The following is a 22737-nucleotide window of genomic DNA, read 5'->3' as shown; positions in this document are numbered from 1 at the left end:
GATCGCAGCTTCTTATTTGTTCCTTTTTCTCTCGGAGACCTACCCTAAATAAATGAACACCAGACCTCCAAGCACGCCTTCCCGCAGACATCTCGGATAATAGGCATGTGTGCTGTAGATTCCTTTGGCCGAATGTGTTATACACATCAGGGTTTAATAGTTGTATGGCCACGTCTTTTGCTTGGAGTGTGTTACCGGCACCTGAGAAGTCCAGCAGATAACCGAAAATTCCCTTAAAGTAAGCCTGTTGGAGGGCAGCCAAAATACCAGTGCACCAGACTGTAAAAATAGATGTGTAGCAGAGGCACTGGAGCCAGGAATGGGCGCTTTGTGTAGGGACAACTGTATTTTGGACATGCGTCTGCTCTGTAGGTCGGGGATCTCGCACTCTGCAGCTGATGTTCCCTTAGGTTGTGATAACAGTTTACCCCGAGTGTTTGCTCCTTGGTAAACATGGGACATGTGTACTTATGTAATAATGATAATACACTGTTTAGTCATATGGTAAACTCCACCGTCTATATAAATTGTTACACTTGTACCTTTTTCTGGTGCCGAGCCTGTGCCTCTTATAATTTTAGGGCTCTTTCACACAACCCTATTTTTGGTCGTCCGTTAAAATACGGATTGCATTTGGAGCAATGTTATTCAGTGAGTCAGCGCAAATGCAGTTTTCCTCCAGAAATCAGATGAGAATCACTCATTCAATCAAGTCTATGGGTGTAAGAAAAAATCAGATTCCTTAGTACAGCATCCGATTTTTCCAGATACATAGGAAACTGTAAATGGTCTTGTAAATTATTAAAGCCCCACTGAGTGGTGCTTTAAATGTTATTCCCTGGTCTCTCACTCACCTGCTGCCCCCATCATCCTTTTCCAGCGTTGCTCCCGTCAGCCTTTTCGGTGATGTCAGCGCTGTATTTGCAGGTGCTCACGCGGCACTATATCATGTATGCGCTGCAGGCGCTGCAGCCAACCAGCATCCGCTGACAGGCTGCAGCGCTCACACTTCCATTAGAGAGACATGGGAGTACTGCAGCCGATCAGTGGCTTCTGATAGCCTGCAGCACTCTCGCCACTGTCCGCACACAAAGCGCCAACATAGCTGAAATGGCACTCGTCTAGGGGGTGAGTATATACTGTTTTTTTTTTTTAGTTTACATGGGCACTCTTTGATTTAAGAAGGTGTTGTCAAAGTAGTGGACAAGCCCTTTAATGCCAGTCATTACATAGTACCGTGTATAGTTTGGAATCTACCCTGGGAAAGGTCACTCTCTAGGATCCCATGGCGTTGTGTGTTCCCAGAGCAGTAACTCTTCTTGTAACGTTGGGTTTTGCAGTGCCTATTTAGCATTTTTCAGGCTCTGTGTACATAGGACGGTATTTTAGGCACTACTTCTTACCCACATCTCTATAGACAGGCAAAGTACGGTAGTTTCTGTTACTACAGATAATCCACTGTATCGTCTACTCTTGATGAAACCGTGCATCACATGTCTTCCTTCACTGCTGTTGTTCTCCAGTCCATTCCGCCCCTTGTACTAGAGCTGTGGCCAGGGCTCACATAAGCATTTTTCTGTGTTTTGTCTCCTTTTTTTTTTTTTTTCTTAAGTAGCCAGCTGTTACTCTGTAGTGTAGATTTTATGAAACCTCATTCATATATAGCATCTGAAATCTATTTCTTTAAGACTTTCTGTGGTTTTCTCGAACCGTACCAAAAACGTTGGCTCATCAGGAACACCACTTCCCATATGCTCAATTTATGGATATGCACATCATAAAAATAGGAGGCTCCCCAAAGCCCTGTCTCCTTTTTTAATCAGCCACTGTAGAGCTAACTGCAATAATTTATTAGTACGGTAGTTTTCATTTGTGTGGAGATTGTGTAATCCTACATTTCCCGCAAGGTTTTGCTGCAGGTGTGTTGTGCTGCCGTTCACAGCTTTATAACCTTGGAGTTAAAGTTTTAGCTGTCAGAAGCTCAGCAATCTGTAACCTCTAGGGAGACTTGTATGGCTAATACAGCCCCCTTAAAGTATAACTCGAGCGTTTTTTAATTGCCCCCTTTGCTAGCCATCATTGTGTAGTGTGTGAATTCATATACTTACCCATCGCTGTCTTCTGCCGTTTTCAGCACTGCTCCAGTCCTCCCCTGCATCACGTGACTGCAGTTTTCACCGTTTTTCATTGTAAATAAGTGTATGACACTCACAACAATTCTTTTATACACTTACATTAAGAAAGAAATTAACGGTCGGCTGTGTGAGTTGGCAAATTAGAGCTGCGGTTACATGATGCGGGGAAGACGGGAGCTGTGCTGGAAATGGTAGAAGACAGCAGTGGGTGAGTATTTTAAGGTACACACATTGCCAATGGCTAATTGGAGGTCAAAGAGAGAAAAAACATTGTAGTGATACTTTCATGGCGTTTTAAAAGGAACTTTAATATTGATAACTTATACCTAACACAGATCAATTTTAGTTTGGTGGGGATTTAACGCCATGCAACCCCATAATAAGTTAATTGATAGTGCTGCGGCACATTGGAAATCACACAGCTCTGTACATTGTGCAGTGGCTGTGAATGATACTGGAGCTCTGCGCCATTCGCGTGAATTGATCTGATGTCAATGACCTATCCTAAATACCTAAATATAGATCATCAATAGTAAAGTGCTGGAAAAACCTCTTTAAATGGTAACTGTTCTTTTATTTACATTTGCAATACATCAGGAGTATAAGTGAATATAAGAAACTTTATAATATATCTTATGTAGTGCTGCGGTAGCACCGTACGCAGTGAAGAGGCAGTGACCCACAAAGTTCAAACACAAAATGTGTTAGCTTCACAGCATCAAAGTTCAATACATACAACTGCATCTCGTCTCAGTGCCCGTTTCATAGCACTACACATCATACGGCTTTAGATTACAGTCCCTAAACACGCTGGACCTCTCCTTGTCCATTAACCATGGGCGACCGCAGTGCCGTATTAAACACAGCTCTACTCATTTAGTTTTGCAGATCACTACACACGCCAGTCTTCCCCCTCTGATCGTTACCGAGGGTGATTGCACCGCTGTATTACTACTGTCTCTTTACTCACACAGCCGTACACAGGCCATGATATCCTCCGGATTGCAGCCGGGAACCATATCCTCCTATTTGCAGTCGTTATGCACGCCAGTCCTCCTTTGGGCACAGGACATCCACCTCTGGTGCACCTCCGGGCACAGGATGTCCACATCAGAGACCAGTTACCATGGACAACTTGCATCGCTGTGTACACTGATGCCAGGCTATTCAGCTGTCCTGGCTGCTGGCTCCTCTGGCCTGTGCTGCATCACACTCACAGCCATCGCTCTGCAGGCCTCTCCTCTGCACAATAGCACACACCAGACTGACACTGATGTTACACATGTCACTCCCCCATACCCTTTCTTGCAGGGCTTTTAACAAAGAACCTGTGGCTTTCTGCCACATGGTAAACCCGGACTGCACAACTAACATACTGCAGACAGTTCCAAAACACACATTCCAGAGCCGTTTTTCCCTACGTCTGTCTTGGACAATAGCATGCCCAAGACAACACTTATTTCTATTATTTCTTGTCTGCATTGCAGTCACCGCTATGCCCGTGACATTCAAGCCTATGGCCTTCATACTCCTCCATGCATAACCTGGGGAGAACACACAGCGACCCCTACCTGTGACATCGGTCACTGCTTCACCATTACAATCACAGCTACACCTGTGACTGCAGTACCCCCTAATGACCTCCCTACGCCTCTGTGCGTGTTCTGGGGAGCACAAACAGCGACCCCTGCCTGTGATACGGGTCACTGCCTCACACTTATTATAGAAATATCCTTTTTTTTTTTTCTTTCCTTCCCCTATGAGCCACTTCTTTACTGCCTTCTGAACTCATCATCACCCCTGGAAATAAATGCTCAAATCTTTCTTTGCTAAACAAGACAGACTAGCAGCTCAGTGAGGTATCGGAGGAGGGAGGAGCAGAGGGAGAGACACACAGACAGCTCCTGGGGTTCGCCTGACATTTTGTCATGTGAGCCTTGCAGCCAATCAGCGTATGGTAGGAAGTTGGAGAGCAGCAGCTCTCACTTCTTGATTATAAGTCGTTTAAAGGGAACCTGTCACCAGGTTTTTTCCATGTAAAGCAGGGACAGCACCTGTACACCCTCATATACAGCATTCTAGTATGCTGTATAAGTCCCCAAAGTTCTCTGTATAACACAAAAAAGACCTTTTATTAGGGTGCAGTCATACTGTAGTATTACTCACACGAGGATCACATCGCAATCCTCGCACTGGCTGTGTGCTCTCCTGACCTGAGCGTGACAGCTTGTATTTCTATGCAGCTGTCACCCTTAGGTCAGGAAAGATGACGGTCAGTTCTAGGATTGCGATGCGATCCTCCTCTGAATAATATTCTTGCCTGCGGCGCGGTCCGGTCCAATTGGCGTCGCTGGTCTTGATCCAGCGCCTCCTCTCTTTTTGTGATCGCCGTCCTCCTGTACTGCTTCGTGTGGATGACGCGTCCTACATTATACTCACAGTGTCCTTCATTGTGCTCCTCCGCAGGTGCATTTCTACTCTGTCAAGGGCAAAGCAGTGTATTGTAGTGCACATGCGCCGCCACTTTTTGCCCTTTTCTCGCTTGTGCGCATTACAGTACTGTGCGCTGCCCTTGACAGAGCAGAGAAGTACACCTGCCGAGGAGTGCGATGGAGGACACTGTGTCGATGATGCAGGACACGTCATCTGAATGAAGCAAGAAGACCGGAGGCACTGGATCAAGCCCAGAGACGCCCATAGGCGAGTATAATAAAAGGTCTTTCTTCTGTTGTGCAGAGCACATTGGGGACATATATACAGCATTCTAGAAGGCTGAATATAAGGGTGTACAGGTCCTTGTCCTACTTTATATGGGTAAAACCCGGTGACCGGTTCCCTTTTATGCATCTAGAATTGATTTTTATAAATAAAATTAAAAAACTGCAGCTACTTAATTAACTGTAGGTACTATATTGCCAAGTGTTAACCATGAGATCTAGAAGGATTGCTTAGAAGAGCTGTAACTATTTGCACAAAAAAAATTACTAAAAAAGCAATGTATGAAATTGTCCTCCAGTGCCAATTTTGTGCCCCATATGCTGACATTGTAGATATTGTGGCCCCAATAAAGCCTGTGGGAAGTGTGCAGTGTTATGGTTGTAGACCGCAGCGTTACCTACCTGCTTATAGACATATGCCTAATCCGGTAATCTAATTCACCCGCTTTGTATACTTTCACTGTTCATGGTAGCTTATATGTAATGAGCTTCCTCCAAAAATGTACATGGATCAGGATAGAACACAACAGGATATTTGTAAGGAAATAGTCAGATTATTTTGGAATTCTTGAAAATGCTGCTTTTTCTCCATTGTTATTATTTAAGGCCTTTTCTAATTAGGTTACAAATGCCTGGTGTTTAGGCACATAGAAGGAAAAGGTTGTTGTACTCTGACACCGACACACCATATGGTTGGCTTCAGGCATTTGAAAGTTTATTTTATCCTTTGTTTTATTTTATTAACATCCCGGCACCCGAGCCTTTCTTAAGTGTGCCCTCGTAAGACACAATAATGAATGTGCATTAGGAGTATAGATTACTGGCGACCACTATGGGTATACGTGCCATATGCCGTGCCTCATCCTTTGCCACCTGGAGGTCACAGATGCTGACTGACTACTGTAAACATTTTGGGAAAATCCTGAATGTGTTGCATCCAAAACAGTGAGCACACTACACTCATGGCCTGAATTAGTCTCACAATTGTCAGATTATTATTGTGGGATATTCAGCATTTCCCCTTTTAATTGCTTACGGCGGGTAGTCACTGTGGTCTTTCAACTGAGTAAAGACTATTACTATTGAATCACCTATAAACATATATGATCTGATCACCGGCTAGCAAAGGATTGGACGTGTATTTGATGTACTTTTAATTTAATTTCGTCACATGCATTTTCATTCAATTAAAGCACCATGCCAGTTTTTTTTATTTCAGCATTAGAGTGGTGCTACTAATGTAAGGTCCCTGCCCCTTGTATCATATTTACCAGTCGCCATCTTCATCTTTTATCAGGGCTGCTCCAGTCGGTTAACAGCAGGTTGTGATCTACCAGATCTCTCCAGTGTTGGAGTAATCTGGAAGTCATTAATCAATGTAAGGGCTCCTTTTCACTTGCGAGACATACGGCCATGTCTCGCAGGTTAAAACCCACCTCTGGCGCCGGCACTCGGCTGCATAGCAACACATGGAGCTGCACGCTCCGCTCCCAAGTGCCGGCGCCAGAGCTTGGTTTTAACCTGCGAGACATGGCCGTATGTCTCGCAAGTGACAAGGAGCCCTAAGTCTGAGATGCAGAAGGTGGCTCTCGTAGACTTGCATTGAGAGCTTGTGACCGTTACCTCTGGTCAGTCGTAGGATGGCGGTGCGAGACCGCAGCGGCACTGGGTAGAGCTGAAGACGGCAGCTTATAAGTATAATATTAGAGTCAGAGACCTTGGATTAGTAGCACCACTCCACCGCTGATAAACAATTGCTGGAGTGGCGCTTTAAACATTTATCACATATCCCATATTTAGGTGAATGATGTGTTTTACTTGCCAAGTTTGCCCCTTACAATCTGAAGCAATATAAACTGGGTAGGAGAAATGAAATTTGTGGCACCTGCTTTCTCGACACTAATAATAAGTATGTGCGCCATTTATGGCTCCCTGCACTCTTTCATTGGAAAGACTAGTGTTGTGAAGATGCTCTCCAGCTACATTTTGGTCATTTTCCCAGGGGTTCAGATGTGTAGAGATCACGTCTCCATGACTGTTCTCCTCCATTATCATAATGGCTGAAGTGCTCCGTGCTGTAATAGCTGTTCATGTATAATACATATACACCGTGCACAGACCTCTTAGCTATGGTTGTTTTGCATGTAGGAAAATGCTGACTTTTCAGCGTGCGGACATCAAACCACATGAACTGGCAACGGTTACAGCTGGTGATGAACCAGCTACCAGATGTGGCCGGACTGGCCAGTGGTTATATTACAGGATCAATACAGGGGGTAGGCCCATCCATGGTTTGTGCCACACATACACCCGAGTTATAACTTTTCTGTGGGATATATATATATATATATATATATATATATATACATACATACATACATACATACATACATACATACATACATACATACATACATACATATATATATATATATATATATATATATATATATATATATATACATAATCACTGTTAAAGTACCGTAGTTCCTTTTGTAACTAATGATTAAAGAAACACTAAATTAATAGTCCCTTTAAAAGACTATAAAACTGCATCATTATTATATTTGTTGCAGAGTGTATAAAAAACAGAATTAAAACGCAGATTTCAGGGATGCCTCTCTTATCGATCTCTGTGGTTTTATGATATCTGAAGAAGGGTATATACTGTATCCGAAACGTGTTGTATCTCTTCTATTTTAAGTTATGAAATAAAAAAATATAAAACATCATCTTTGGATGTGAGTCCTGGGAAGCGCTGCCATTCATGGGCTGGATGTGCTTTTCTTGCTTTACTCCCATAGGGAAAGTATTGTTTGCACACCAGTCACGGAATCCTGAGATCTTATTGTGTGTGATGGTAATAGTCCGTTTTCTTCTTAGCGGTGTTTATTCAGGTACGAACATAAAGCAGCCAAATGTTTGGTGTCCGGATGTATGTAAAATAGATGAGGAGAAAAGAGGGATTTTGACTTTATTTTTGTTGTTTTTTTTTGGTGAAGAGGTTTTCTTTTTGCCTCCAAAAAATGACTACACTCACATTTCTTTTTCTTTTGTGTATGAAAGTACATGTTAAGTGGTAATTTGCGCCAATTTTATTTTTTCATTTACCAATTTATATGCACAATTTAAGTTGTCTCACTTCATGCAAGATGCACAAAATCTAGCAGATAACCTGCTGCACCGCTGTGTTAAATTTACTGCCTCAAGTTTATGCTCATTTTTTAGTTATTAGAATTTTTTTTTTCTGCTTTTTTTTTTCTTTCTCAAAACAAGGCACTGAGTTTTTCTCCTCTAGTGGACCTTGGTTGCCTGTGTGAAATTTGTTGCAGTGATTTTACTGCATTTAAACCAAAAAACATTTTGAACAAGACCTGAAACCATGCAAAGGAAGTCCATCACCAAGTTTTTGCTTTGCAGCCTGAGAGCAGTGTGATATAGGGACAGAGCCCCTGGTTCCAGCAATCTGTCACTTACTGGTTTGTGTGCAGTCATTTTGATAAAATCGCTGTTTTCTCTGCTGCAGATCTTACAGTTCTCTGAATGCTGAGCTCTGTAAAATCCTACTCGCAGTACTGATTTTGAGCTTTCTGTCTATGCACAGTGTACACATGTTGCCAATAAGTAGTAGGTCAGCGTTACACAGAGCAGGAGGATTACATGATACTAGTCAATGAGTCCTTTGGTGATCTTTTGCTGATAAAACACTGAGTTTATTGAAACTGCAACAAGCAGCCCAGTAGGTGACACGTCACTGGAAACATGTTGTTTCCCTTTTGAATAGGAGGTAATACCATGTCCAAAGTGGCCAACTTATGCTCTTATGTATTCCTTTTTTTTTTATCAAGCTGCCACATGTTCAGAGATATGGATCTTTTATTACGTGCTAATTTATATGGTCTTTACCAAGAGGGCATTGCTGACAAGGTTACAATACGGAGCAGTCCAAGACACCCCCAGAGAATCCTGCGCGTAACACCCCATAAAAATTAGCCCTAAACAAAAAGGCCCACATCTCTGGAGCTGTATGGAGAATAAAAAAAAAAAAAACAAAAAACAACAACTATAAAGTAGGAATACTCCGTGAGCAGGGCTGACACTGGCCACTTTTGACCTGGTGTGAGGTCCTCTTTAGGTAAGGTAAGTGTAAATATTTCTGTACATGCTGCCGCTTGACATCAGGACGATTGGCATGTAATACATAGAGTATATATATGCAATAACATGTCCTAGTCCTGTCAGGGACACAATAGATTTCTCAGGCTCTGTGTTCTATTGTCATTGGATCAGAGGGCAGCGGAGCTCGGCCTCCCACTAATAACATATGTGTCTGCTTAGCAGCTGTTACAAAGCGTCAGCCTGCCATTCCTGCTCACTCCAAGGTCCGCTCTTCTTTTTTTCTTACAGTATTTTGCACCATGTGTCTTAATTTGCTTACAGTAATTTTTGGGGACTCGTGTTACTGTAAAGAAACATTTTTGGGGACAGAGATGCAATAATACTTTTAAACATTAGAAAAGTAGCAAATTGTATTTCTTTTTGCCGTTTTGCCGTGGCTAAAATATGGGCTTTCCTCTTGTCTCTGTATGTCTTGTGAAATATTCCAGAAATCTTGAAGATACGAGGTCCCAGAGGATCGGAGTTAGGTGTGGAACCAGTCTCGTAGTGTATGGAAAGTGCAGTATGTAAGGGGTCTGTTATATTTTGCACTATCTGACGTCCTACAATCTGGTCAAAATGTCAGTTTCCTTCTATGGTTCCATGTGCAGAGCCAGAATATTCTCCCCAGAAAACCTCCTTACATAAAACGAAGACTTATTTCCCTCCATGTTGAAGCCAGTCTCCAGGTTCTCCTGCTTGTGGTTCGGGCAGCATGAATCACCGGACAGCTTCCCTTCACACTGATGCACAACAATCTTAAAGCAGCAACTGTTGACAAGTGTTCCAACTTATGAGCGTCTACTTGTGAATTGTCTTGTGACTCAGAACATTCCGGAATCTGACCATCATTTTAGGCGCAGCTAAGTGGTGAGCTTTGATGTTGTGCATTTATGAGGGTGTTGTAAAAATCTAATATAACAATGATAATCACTATAGAGGCATGTATGGATCCTTCTTGCTTTGGAATTGATCAGTGTATTCCGTATCATGGACCCTCAACTTGGACTGTTTTTAATTAAAGAGACGGTAACAACAGTGCCCATATACAGTTTCAGCAGGACAACTATCCAACAACCAGGGTGTTTTGATTCTCTCGCTATCTGGAGAATTATTATTATTTATTGATATAGCACCATTAATTCCATGGTGCTGTACATGAGAAAAGGGGTTACATACAGGGTTATAGATATTCTTAACAGTAAACAAATTTACAATGACAGACTGGTACAGAGGGGAGAAATAAGGCCCTGTTCACACTATGCTTATGGAGTGTTTGGAGGATCAGTTTGAATTCCTCAAAACAGGATCCAGATAAGACCCTTGAGCCATAAGGTACCGTTACACTAAACGACTTACCAACGATCACGACCAGCGATACGACCTGGCCGTGATCGTTGGTAAGTCGTTGTGTGGTCGCTGGGGAGCTGTCACACAGACAGCTCTCTCCAGCGACCAACGATCAGGGGAAAGACTTCGGCATCGTTGAAACTGTCTTCAACGATGCCGAAGTCCCCGGGTAACCAGGGTAAACATCGGGTTACTAAGTGCAGGGCCATGCTTAGTAACCCGATATTTACCCTGGTTACCATTGTAAAAGTAAAAAAAAAAACCACTACATACTCACATTCCGATGTCTGTCACGTTCCCTGCCGTCAGCTTCCCGCCCTGACTGTGTCAGCGCCGGCCGTAAAGCAGAGCACAGCGGTGACGTCACCGCTGTGCTCTGCTTTACGGCCGGCGCGGACAGTCAGTGCGGGAAGGTGACGGCGGGGGACGTGACAGACATCGGAATGTGAGTATGTAGTGTTTTTTTTTTTTTTTTTAACTTATACAATGGTAACCAGGGTAAATATCCAGTTACTAAGCGCGGCCCTGCGCTTAGTAACCGGATATTTACCCTGGTTACAAGTGAACACATCGCTGGATCGGCGTCACACACGCCGATCCAGCGATGACAGCGGGTGATCAGCGACCAAAAAAAGGTCCTGATCATTCCCCAACGACCAACGATCTCCCAGCAGGGGCCTGATCGTTGGTCGCTGTCACACATAACGAGATCGTTAGCGGGATCGTTACTACGTCACCAAAAGCGTGACGTTGCAACAATATCGTGAAGGTACCTATAGACTGCAATGACACAATGTAGTTCAGATTGACTCGGCCTGTGTGTCGTGTTTTTTTACTTTTGAGATGGGGTACAAATTTTTAGACCAGTATAGAAGCATAGTAGACAACGTTTGTGTGCCCATCTGAAAAACCTGACACAGTCGGGGGAAAAATGCCTCCAATTAGAAATGTAGTATAGTTCTCCTGATAACATATGTCGCTTACCTCGTGCCAGGCATTACAGTAGCTTAAGTATTAGGGTATGTGCACACGTATTCTGGAGGACTGTGGATTTTTCCGCAGTAGATTTGGAAAAACCGTAGTGCAAAACCGCTGCGGTTTTTCCTGCGGATTTATCGCGATTTCTACTGCGGATTCCGCTGCGGCTTTACACCTGCAGTTTTCTATTGGAGCAGGTGTAAAACCGCCGGCGAATCCGCACAAAGAAATGACATGCTGCGGAATGTAAACCGCTGCGGAATGTAAACCGCTGTGTTTCCGCGCATTTTTTTCCACAGCATGTGCACTGCGGATTTCGTTTCCCATAGGTTAACATGGTACTGTAAGCTCTTGGGAAACCGCTGCGGATCCGCGGCAAAATCCGCAGCCTGTGCACATACCCTCTTAATAGTTCTGACCATTAGCAGTTAACTAACTGTCACTTTGAGTGTTCTAACCATGGATAGCTAAGGTCCTGCAATGCCTCTACATGGGGTAAGTGGCATAAGTTATTAGAAGAACTATTCTAAACTTCTAATCAGAGGTGTTTGCTATTCTAACACCTACTACATATTTGGATAAGATCTTGGAGATAGGAATACCCCTTTAAGTTAATGTAACCTAGTCATTAGTGATCTGGAAAGCCATAGGCTCGTTCCCCACGACTTTCTATGCTGGAGCATTGGTTGTCATGTGCTGACCGGGAACCTTCCTGCATACATAATAAGGGAATTTAAAATATGCAGAAAAACCAATTTTATGTGGCTGCCCCCATTTAGCTTGTCTAATTTGTACAATGGGTTAGGATTCTTTCTTAATTGGAAGACATTTTTCCTAATGTGCGATGTAGAACAGCCACCATTATAAGCTTACTTTGGAAAAGTCACCATAGGCGAACACATCTGGTAAATCTATATTCCACCCCATCCTGTGCTTCTCGTGTACTCGGAAGGATACAATGCTGGAGATACCTGTTCCTTCCTCATACTGTGTGCCGTTACTTACAGATCACATGCCTAGGAAAGCTTACAGTTCTGAAATCTGTTCCGCGTTCCTGCAGCATCTGAGAATGTCCTGTCATGCAACTTTGCATTAATTCTTAAAAAAGCACCTGAAGGGTTAATAAACTACCTGGAACCAGTTTTGAATCTGAGAGGTGCTGGTTTTAAAATGGTATAACTTTTTGGGGGTTTGACAATATATTGAGCCCCCAAAGTCACTTCAAAACTGAATAGGTCCCTAAAAAAATAAGTTTTCTGAATTTCCTTGAAAAAATGAAAAATTGCTGCTACATTTTCAAAGCTTCTAACATCCTGACAAAATAAAAGAACATTTCACAGATGGTGTTTATGTAAAGCAGACACGAGGGAAGTGTTATTTATTCATTATTTTGTGTGGTATGCCTTTCTGGTTTAAAGGGATACAGTCACGGGTTTACCGCGACAAAGACGAGCCAGAAGACCACAGCGTTTGATTTTTCCTACTCCTGCACTGTTTACAAGCGGTGCATGTTTCTTTTAGCAAAGCAGGGGTTAATCTGCTCAGTTGAGAGCTCCTGGTAGCTGTTCTGCATTAAGGCTCTATAATCGGCCCTGGCTAGCAGTCATTGTCAGAGCTTTTGCTTCATGGCTGGAGGTTGTTGGTTGTTATTTGAGAAGGCGTTTGGTGGGTTTATATGTAACTGTTACTAGGTTTTGAGTGTGTGTTAATTTCCCCTCCTCCTGCTTTAGTTTTACCCCATACTCCACACACATGGTGCATTCCTCTGTTTGTGTAAGTATATTTGTATGATTGGTATTTTCCTTTCTTTCTGTTTGTATTTACCTTGTTAGTCTTGTTGGTGTTTTATGGTACATTACTCCTCCCCTCTTCCTTGGGTGGGAGACGGGTAAAGACTGAGGGCGGATTCAGAAACTAAGGCTACTTTCACACTAGCGTCGGAATCTCCACGTCGCAATGCGTCGGAGAGAGATTCCGACGCTAGCGTTTAGCGCATTGCACAATGGAGGCAGCGGATGCATTTCTCCGGCGCATCCGCTGCCCCATTGGGAGGTGGGGGCGGAGTTCCGGCCGCGCATGCACGGTTGGAAAAAGCGGTCCGTCAGGAGCAAAAAACATTACATGTAGCGTTTTTTGCTCCCGACGGTCCGCAGAAGCACGACGCATCCGTCGCTCGACGGATGCGACGTGTGGCAATCCGTCGCAAATGCGTCGTCAATACAAGTCTATGGGGAAAAAATGCATCCTGCAAGCACTTTTGCAGGATGCGTTTTTTCTGCAAAACGACGCATTGTGACGGATTGCAGAAACCGCTAGTGTGAAAGTAGCCTAAAGGTACCTTCACACTAAACGACGCTGCAGCGATCCAGACAACGATCCGGATCGCTGCAGCGTCGCTGTTTGGTCGCTGGAGAGCTGTCAGACAGCTCTCCAGCGACCAACGATGCCGGTAACCAGGGTAAACATCGGGTTACTAAGCGCAGGGCCGCGCTTAGTAACCCGATGTTTACCCTGGTTACCATCCTAAAAGTAAAAAAAACAAACGCTTCATACTTACCTTCCGCTGTCTGTCCCCGGCGCTCTGCTTCTCTGTACTGTTTGTGAGCACAGCGGCTGGAAAGCAGAGTGGTGACGTCACCGCTCTGCTTTCCGGCCGCTGTGCTCGCAGTGAGTGCAGGAAAGCACAGCGCCAGAGGCCCTGCGCTTAGTAACCCGATGTTTACCCTGGTTACCATCCTAAAAGTAAAAAAAAAACAAACGCTTCATACTTACCTTCCGCTGTCTGTCCCCGGCGCTCTGCTTCTCTGTACTGTTTGTGAGCACAGCGGCCGGAAAGCAGAGCGGTGACGTCACCGCTCTGCTTTCCGGCCGCTGTGCTCGCAGTGAGTGCAGGAAAGCACAGCGCCAGAGGCCCTGCGCTTAGTAACCTGATGTTTACCCTGGTTACCAGCGAAGACATCGCTGAATCGGTGTCACACACGCCGATTCAGCGATGTCAGCGGGAGAGCCAGCGACCAAATAAAGTTCTGGCCTTCTAGCCCCGACCAATGACATCACAGCAGGATTCTGTTCGCTGCTGCGTGTCCAACTGAACGATATCGCTAGCGAGGACGCTGCAACGTCACGGATTGCTAGCGATATCGTTTAGTGTGAAGGTACCTTAAGGCAAGGTACGTGGCCCTGGCGTCTTCACCATCAGAAGTAATCAGAGGATCAGGGTAAACTAGGGTGCCCTTAGCATTGGGGACAAGAAAGAAACCCCTAGTCCTGGAACACCCGACAACAGAACGATGACAGATACTTATTCAAAGCTTGAAAATTGCTAATTTTTAGAATTTTTTTGTGAAATTTCTGATATTTTTTTTATAAATAATGATTCCCGCAATGCCATTTACTAGGCTAATGGGTGCAGTTTTGATAAAATCACTGATTTATCAGCAGGAGATTATCACTAGAGGACTAGTAAACCTGCTGCCATGTAGTCCTCCATATTGATAAGCTCTATATAACCTCGCCCCCACTACTGGCAGCTTTCTGCCTATGCACAGTGTACACAAAAAGTTGTCACAGTGGTGTGGTTATATGGAGCTCAGCATGCAGAGAATGGTGGATCTGGAGCAGAGAAAACAGGGATTTTATCAAAACTACAGCAAGCAGCCCAGTAAGTGATTCTTCGCTACAATAAGGGTCTCTGCCAATACTTCATGTTGCTTTCAGTTTGGGAAGAAAAAAACCTTGTGATAGATTCCCTATAACTCAGTGTGTTTTCTGGTTTTTCTTTGGTTACACAACCAAGTATAGTAAAGCTTAGGGGATATACAATAAAAACGCTCCTACGTATAACAAATAGAAAGTGCATAATTGTAAGGGTACCGTCACATTAAGCGACGCTGCAGCGATATAGACAACGATGCCGATTGCTGCAGCGTCGCTGTGTGGTCGCTGGAGAGCTGTCACACAGACAGCTCTCCAGCAACCAACGATGCCGAAGTCCCCGGGTAACCAGGGTAAACATCGGGTTACTAAGCGCAGGGCCGTGCTTAGTAACCCGATATTTACCCTGGTTACCTAAAAAAAAAAAACACTACATACTTACATTCCGGTGTCTGTCGCGTCCCTCGCCGTCAGCTTCCCGCACTGACTGTGAGCGCCGGCCGGCCGTAAAGCAGAGCACAGCGGTGACGTCACCGCTGTGCCTTACGGCCGGCGCTCACAGTCAGTGTGGGAAGCTGACGGCGAGGGACGCGACAGACACCGGAATGTAAGTATGTAGTGTTTTTTTTTTTTAGGTAACCAGGGTAAATATTGGGTTACTAAGCACGGCCCTGCGCTTAGTAACCCGATGTTTACCCTGGTTACAAGTGAAGACATCGCTGAATCGGCGTCACACACGCCGATTCAGCGATGTCAGCCGGTGATCCAGCGACGAAATAAAGTTCTTGCCTTCTAGCTCCGACCAGCGATCTCACAGCAGGATCCAGATCGCTGCTGCGTGTCAAACACAACGATATCGCTATCCAGGACGCTGCAACGTCACGGATCGCTATCGTTATCGTTCTAAAGTCGCTCAGTGTGAAGGTACCTTAAGAATCTACTAACGTCTGAGACTGCTCACAATAAAAATGTCAACCCAGAATCATGCCGGTGTTTAGTTTATTCTTTTACAAATAAACATGTGCACTGTCTTACTTGTTTCATTGCTTCTGAGATGGAACATAACCTAGATCAGGTACCTATCCAAGAGCATACCCAAATGCTGGTGTCCCTCTAGATGACAGTCAGTACTCTAGTGCTAGACCTGAACCCAGTGATGAAGAGCATGACAAGTGGAGAGACAGTTCCCCGAGACTGGTAATGAGTTTCCACTGACTAGCCTGAGCTGGTGAGTCTAAGGCTATGCTCAGGTTGAGTTTTTTTTCAGAAATTTCTTTTCTTTTGAGTGGATCATCTCCAAAATATTTTTTTCAAACCACTATAAAAATGAGAAATCCAGTTTGCTGTTCTTATGAACATTTTTTTTTAGCTTTTTTGTTTTTCCATGAAAAGGTTGTGGGGAAAAAAGAAAGTGCATGACACTTTGAGTGGATCCTCTCCAAATCGGGCACTATTTAATCAACAGACTGCAAAGAATGCTTTAGGAAGGAAAAAGTTCTTCCAAAACCTTTTGAAGACCGTTTCAGTTAATATTTAAAAGAAAACCTCATCCAAAATGTCCCTGGGAAAATGAGTGATTCCTGAAGCTGTTTTTGCTTGGAAAACTAGTGCTTTTTGAACTACTTGTACAACTCAGTGAGGACGTGGCCTAAGGTTTCCTCTCATTCATAACCCTCTCGAGAGTATGCATTTTATGGAAGGTCTCAGTGTCCTGAATAGTCCACAATAAAAGGTCAGGTTGCAGGTAGTGTGCAGAGTCAGATATAAGGTTCCAGTTTGGTAAGGCCACATGCACACTAGCGGTATTTGGTGAGTATTTTACCTCAGTATGTGTAAGCCAAAACCTGGAGTGGAACAGTCAGAGGAAAAGTATAATAGAAACATATGCACCACTTCTGTATTTATCACTCACTCCTGGTTTTAGCTTACAAGTAATGAGGATAAAATACTGACCAAATACTGAACGTGTGCATGTGGCCTTGGACAGGAGGTTAGACCAGATCAAGCATACCAAGTCAAACACTGGTAATTCACACGAGGTAACTGGGAATTTTACCACCCAGGTTGATAATCAAACTAAAAAATTACTGGAGTGGTTCTCTTGGGTGCCAAAGTCAGATGCCTTAGGCAGATCTTGGTCCTGCAGCTCGACTTGCACAGCTGGGCCATGGTGACGCCACCCGCCATGCAGATGAAGTGCTGCTGTGGATCTTCTCGGCCGCCACTGGCTGACATGGTACTGCTAATTTGGTCTGTGTGATGTTGAATATCAGCCATCGAAGAAGTCCTTGTGTATGTAAATCCTGTAATGTAATATCCACTGGCTGGGGAATGTATAGAGAGTACAATGGGTCCATACATTTTGGTTAATGATTAATACTGGTGACTGTGTATGAATAAATGTCTGTTCCCAGATAGACTTTGGATTTACCAAGTATAATGGGCATTTTTCCTAGTGAGAAGTAATTTACAAATCTAATATTAGAGCAGTCAATTATATGAAAGCTTTTAGCCATGAATACCACCAACTGTAAACTAATGCTTGAAGTAATGCATATTGATTTGTCTCTACACCAGTCTTCCCCTCTGGGTGTACATTTCACATCAGGTATCCTCATCCTCTTATTTTCTGACCTATATTGTGCCTGCTGCTGTGAATCAATGATTGCATTATTAATTAGTATGAATACGTACCTACAGTTGTGTGTTACGGGCGGTGTCAGTCCTACTGGTTTGGTGCCATGCTTTTGTATGCTGGCCGGTAACTGATCCATACGTGATACTTTTCTTATATGCACACATGTCCTAGACCAGTATATACTGACCTCGTCCATCTACCAGATTACTCTCCTTAGCAGGCTGTCTCCATTACATAAGGTGGCAGAGTCTCCCTCTCTGACCACATACTGACCTCGTCCATCTACCAGATTACTCTCCTTAGCAGGCTGTCTCCATTACATAAGGTGGCAGAGTCGCCCTCTCTGACCATATACTGACCTCGTCCATCTACCAGATTACTCTCCTTAGCAGGCTGTCTCCATTACATAAGGTGGCAGAGTCGCCCTCTCTGACCATATACTGACCTCGTCCATTTACCAGATTACTCTCCTTAGCAGGCTGTCTCCATTACATAAGGTGGCAGAGTCGCCCTCTCTGACCATATACTGACCTCGTCCATTTACCAGATTACTCTCCTTAGCAGGCTGTCTCCATTACATAAGGTGGCAGAGTCGCCCTCTCTGACCATATACTGTCTTCGTCCATCTACCAGATTACTCTCTTTAGTAGGCAGTATCCATTACATAAAGTGGCAGAGTCCCCATCTCTGACCATATACTGTCTTCGTTCATCTACCAGATTACTCTCCTTAGCAGGCTGTCTCCATTACATAAGGTGGCAGAGTCCCCATCTCTGACCATATGCTGACCTCGTCCATCTACCAGATTACTCTCCTTAGCAGGCTGTCTCCATTACATAAGGTGGCAGAGTCGCCCTCTCTGACCATATACTGTCTTCGTCCATCTACCAGATTACTCTCATTAGCAGGCTGTCTCCATTACATAAGGTGGCAGAGTCGCCCTCTCTGACCATATGCTGTCTTCGTTCATCTACCAGATTACTCTCCTTAGCAGGCTGTCTCCATTACATAAGGTGGCAGAGTCGCCCTCTCTGACCATATGCTGACCTCGTCCATCTACCAGATTACTCTCCTTAGCAGGCTGTCTCCATTACATAAGGTGGCAGAGTCCCCATCTCTGACCATATGCTGACCTCGTCCATCTACCAGATTACTCTCCTTAGCAGGCTGTCTCCATTACATAAGGTGGCAGAGTCGCCCTCTCTGACCATATACTGACCTCGTCCATCTACCAGATTACTCTCCTTAGCAGGCTGTCTCCATTACATAAGGTGGCAGAGTCGCCCTCTCTGACCATATGCTGACCTCGTCCATCTACCAGATTACTCTCCTTAGCAGGCTGTCTCCATTACATAAGGTGGCAGAGTCCCCATCTCTGACCATATGCTGACCTCGTCCATCTACCAGATTACTCTCCTTAGCAGGCTGTCTCCATTACATAAGGTGGCAGAGTCGCCCTCTCTGACCATATACTGACCTTGTCCATCTACCAGATTACTCTCCTTAGCAGGCTGTCTCCATTACATAAGGTGGCAGAGTCGCCCTCTCTGATCATATACTGACCTTGTCCATCTACCAGATTACTCTCCTTAGCAGGCTGTCTCCATTACATAAGGTGGCAGAGACGCCCTCTCTGATCATATACTGACCTTGTCCATCTACCGGATTACTCTCCTTAGCAGGCTGTCTACATTACATAAGGTGGCAGAGTCGCCCTCTCTGACCTGCTGGGCGTTCTCTAGCCTTTCATCACACTTTAGACCAAGATGCCAACTGATCAGCTCTTCTGCTCCTGGACATTGTTATCTTTGGGTCGTTAAAGGGCTTCCATTTTGGAGGCTCCAGCACATGTTATAAGCTCAAACCATAGTCGTAGTGACATCAGTGTGTTTGATGGTGGGATATTGTAGGAAATCCTTCATTTCCTTGTTGTGACCCCTCTGATTGCAGTAGTTTTTCCGTCTGTCGTAGATGTGTCCTGCTTTCTGCTTATTTGTCCCATTTAGCATTATGTGAAAGCAGCTACACTCAACATCTTCTAGATTAATGGTCTTAATTTAAAGCTAAACAGAGGAACATGTACAGCTTTAAGAGGGGTAAAGAAATGGAATAGCATTAGCGATCTATACAATCTATTAAAAAAACACTTATTTTGATATTAAGGACACTTTACAGTTGCTGCAATTCTACTATTTTTTGGTCCGAATTCCTAAACAAGGGTGAAAAATCATGGGTTCTCTAGCCCCCATGGGTGTTTTCTCGCAGTCTATGAATTAAGTATTTATCAAATAGTATTTTCCTTGTCGATTTAAGGCAAAAGGAAACCTCTGCTATAAGGCTGGGGCTGCACAGCGACTTTTTGCCACAACACAGGTCGCACAGCCAAATATCACTGTAGGCTGAATGGCAGCATAGTGCAAGTGAAGAGGTCACTTTGTGACAAGCAATTCGCAAAAAATTCAACTAGTTCTGACTTTTGGCTACTTGCTTGTGGATCAGAATGCAGTGCCATTGATGTAGCATCGGCATACGGCGATCTTTTGCTGCCTGACCTGTTTTGTGGCTAAAACCCTCATGGAGCCCCAGTTGTAAAGTTTAAGAAAATCTCCCTTTTAAATTTAGCTGTGAGCGGCCTATAGAAAGGAATATTGGCATATATACCAATAACACTGGTCCTGAAAACAGTGCATGGAAAGAATGCTTCGTCATAGCTGTATTATGATTGCATTAACAATGGAAAAACACAATTATCGGAGCAGATTGCTGTTGCTTATTTTGGAGCAGACAACTGCAGAACAAAATACAGCATTTCTGCACTTGGTAACATGGCATAGAGTGACTGCAGACTTGTACCTTAAGGCTAGGCAACCCCTTTAAGCTCGTCATACACAATTCAGCCAAAAGTCATCTAGGCCAAGTCTCCCATATGTAGGAGCGCTCGCTTGGTCAAGTGTTCTTGTACTCTCTATGAAAAAGCCGCCGGCTGACAGGTCAACTGCTTATCTCCGAAGAACTGTGCGATTGTCAGTCTAAAGTCGGATATGTTCGATCAACATCTCTCCAGGCCATCAGTCCGCTGTTGGGCCCATACAGATTCGGTACGTTCAGCTGAAGGTCTATAGGTGCTACTGTGCAGGCTTCTTGGTGGAGACAATTTTTTTTCCCCTGTAGGAAAATGGTGGTGGCAGTGGCATCTATCGCGTTCCAAATTATGCTACTTCGCAGGCATGGCTGGCGCCATTTTAAGGAAGAATTTTTTTTCTCAAATAATTTAGATCACAAAATAAAATGAAAAATACGGATATTATTGATGTGATCATACTATAGCGCCTGCATGATGAATGTAGTTTTTTTTTCTAACCATAATATATACAGTATATAAAAATGGGGGAAGGTCACCGAGGGACCAGTGGTGTGTCATAAGCCATATAGATGAATATGTAAGCAGAGCACCACTTGAGGACCCCCCTACAGGCCGCCCCGGAGCACGAGCATATCATTAACTCAAAACCACAAATAAAGATTACACAACAACCACAAGACAGATTTCATCACCAGGTATCAGTGTAATCAGTATAACGGCGCCGACCTGACACTGTGTGTAGGTTACTGAGCACAATCCTGCTGACAGGCTCCCTTTACTCTGCATAGACAAGCCTGTGTCTGGTCAGTATCTCCGGCACTTGGCTTTTTTGGTGAAGAAGCTGAACCTTTCGCTGCTTGTTGCCTGAAGTTTGCTGCTCGTCTCTTTTATACGCTGTGACGTAGTGCCGCTCGCTGGAATTCGCCTCCGTCCCACTCTTGCTTTTATGTTGTGAGGATAAACATAAATGTCACTATGATGAGGGCGGCAACGTTTTCTCTGCTTTGTTCTGCTTTATTTAATGATGGGGATCGGTTTATTTCTACCAGTATTTTTCTTTCTAGTTTTTTGACTTTCAAGCATCATTGGGCTGTGTAATATGATTGAGCACAACGGCCGTCTGGTCCATAAATATTATACCACCCGCCCAGTGCCTCTGATCTTTTATTGCCCAGAGATGTAGATTGCTCTTGTACAGCGTCACAACCATTGAACGCTGTCGGAGTTTGTATACATCCCTCTTGTATGTAAGAATAATACAATTAATAAATAATAGTAAGAAAGAACAAAAATAATAGGCAGTATATGGAGAAAACACCAAACAAAAGTTCAAAATTGGTGTGAAAATGTCACTGAACCACTTCACAACTAAATATATATAGTTTTGGTAAATGGTATTATCATTTTTTTGACGAAATTCGGCAAGAGCTTGAAGAGCAACGTCACTGGGCCCGCCTCCACGCAGTAGAAACTTGCTGTGAGGTAAATATTCAAAAATCACACCAAAATGGCGGGCGGAGTGTGTCACAGTACGGCACGTTTCTGATTGGTCGCTCGCAGCAGGCGGCAACCAATCAGACACTGGACACTGTTGACGTCACTTATCTCCGGACATTAGCTCCGGACATTAGCTCCGGACATTAGCTCCGGACAAAGCCACGGAAGTTGGCACAAATTGCAGGAAGTAGTATTCTAGGCAATTATATATTAGATACAAGCTTACAAAATATGATCTGGACAGAGTGAATAATACGTTTTAAAGTGAATCAGTCAGCTGAATCCAATGATGTACCACTTGGATTACTGGGTGCTGTTCTTACACAATCAGAGTTTTTAGATTTAGAGTGAAGCAGAGCTGAGGAAGCTGCCCCCGCCCACACCAGGCTGTCCATGTACAAAGTCCATAGACCGTGAGGTGTTTAGTGATAAATCCTTCACAGTTACTGTAAGCACCATGCACTTTGACAAGTGACACATCCCTGAAATCGGTGTTTCCGCTTCTATATCCTGCTCTCTTCAGATTACAAAAAAGCTAAAATCTGCTGACCGATTCCCTTTAACAGACCAAACAATACACTTGTACATGTATAGAAGCAGTCTACGGTAGCATTGCGTGACAATTCTAAGGGCTTATTCGGTATTTTGCATCAGTGTTTGTATGCTAAAGCCAGGAGTGTAACTTGCAGAGAAAAGCTATAATTGAAAGATTGACACCTATTCTGTGTTTTGGAGACACGTTGGTCT

At 44.0% G+C, this 22737-nt stretch overlaps 1 protein-coding gene and 1 long non-coding RNA gene across 2 annotated transcripts in view; one reads left to right on the top strand and one right to left on the bottom strand.

Annotated features, from left to right (window-relative positions):
• The window catches only part of LOC138642585 (uncharacterized), a 35672-nt gene extending 35558 nt beyond the window's left edge, over positions 1–114 (bottom strand). Inside the window, exon 1 of the long non-coding RNA XR_011314067.1 lies at positions 44–114. This is a non-coding gene — a long non-coding RNA (uncharacterized lncRNA). The remainder of the gene's footprint in view (positions 1–43) is intronic.
• KIF13A (kinesin family member 13A) overlaps positions 1–22737 on the top strand; it is a 227097-nt gene that overhangs the window by 3619 nt on the left and 200741 nt on the right. The window lies entirely within an intron of this gene.

Source organism: Ranitomeya imitator, chromosome 6 (assembly GCF_032444005.1).
Source record: "Ranitomeya imitator isolate aRanImi1 chromosome 6, aRanImi1.pri, whole genome shotgun sequence".
Taxonomy (NCBI): Eukaryota; Metazoa; Chordata; class Amphibia; order Anura; family Dendrobatidae; genus Ranitomeya; species Ranitomeya imitator.
Note: the sequence above shows the minus strand (reverse complement) of the source record. Positions and strands in the feature narration are given on the sequence as shown.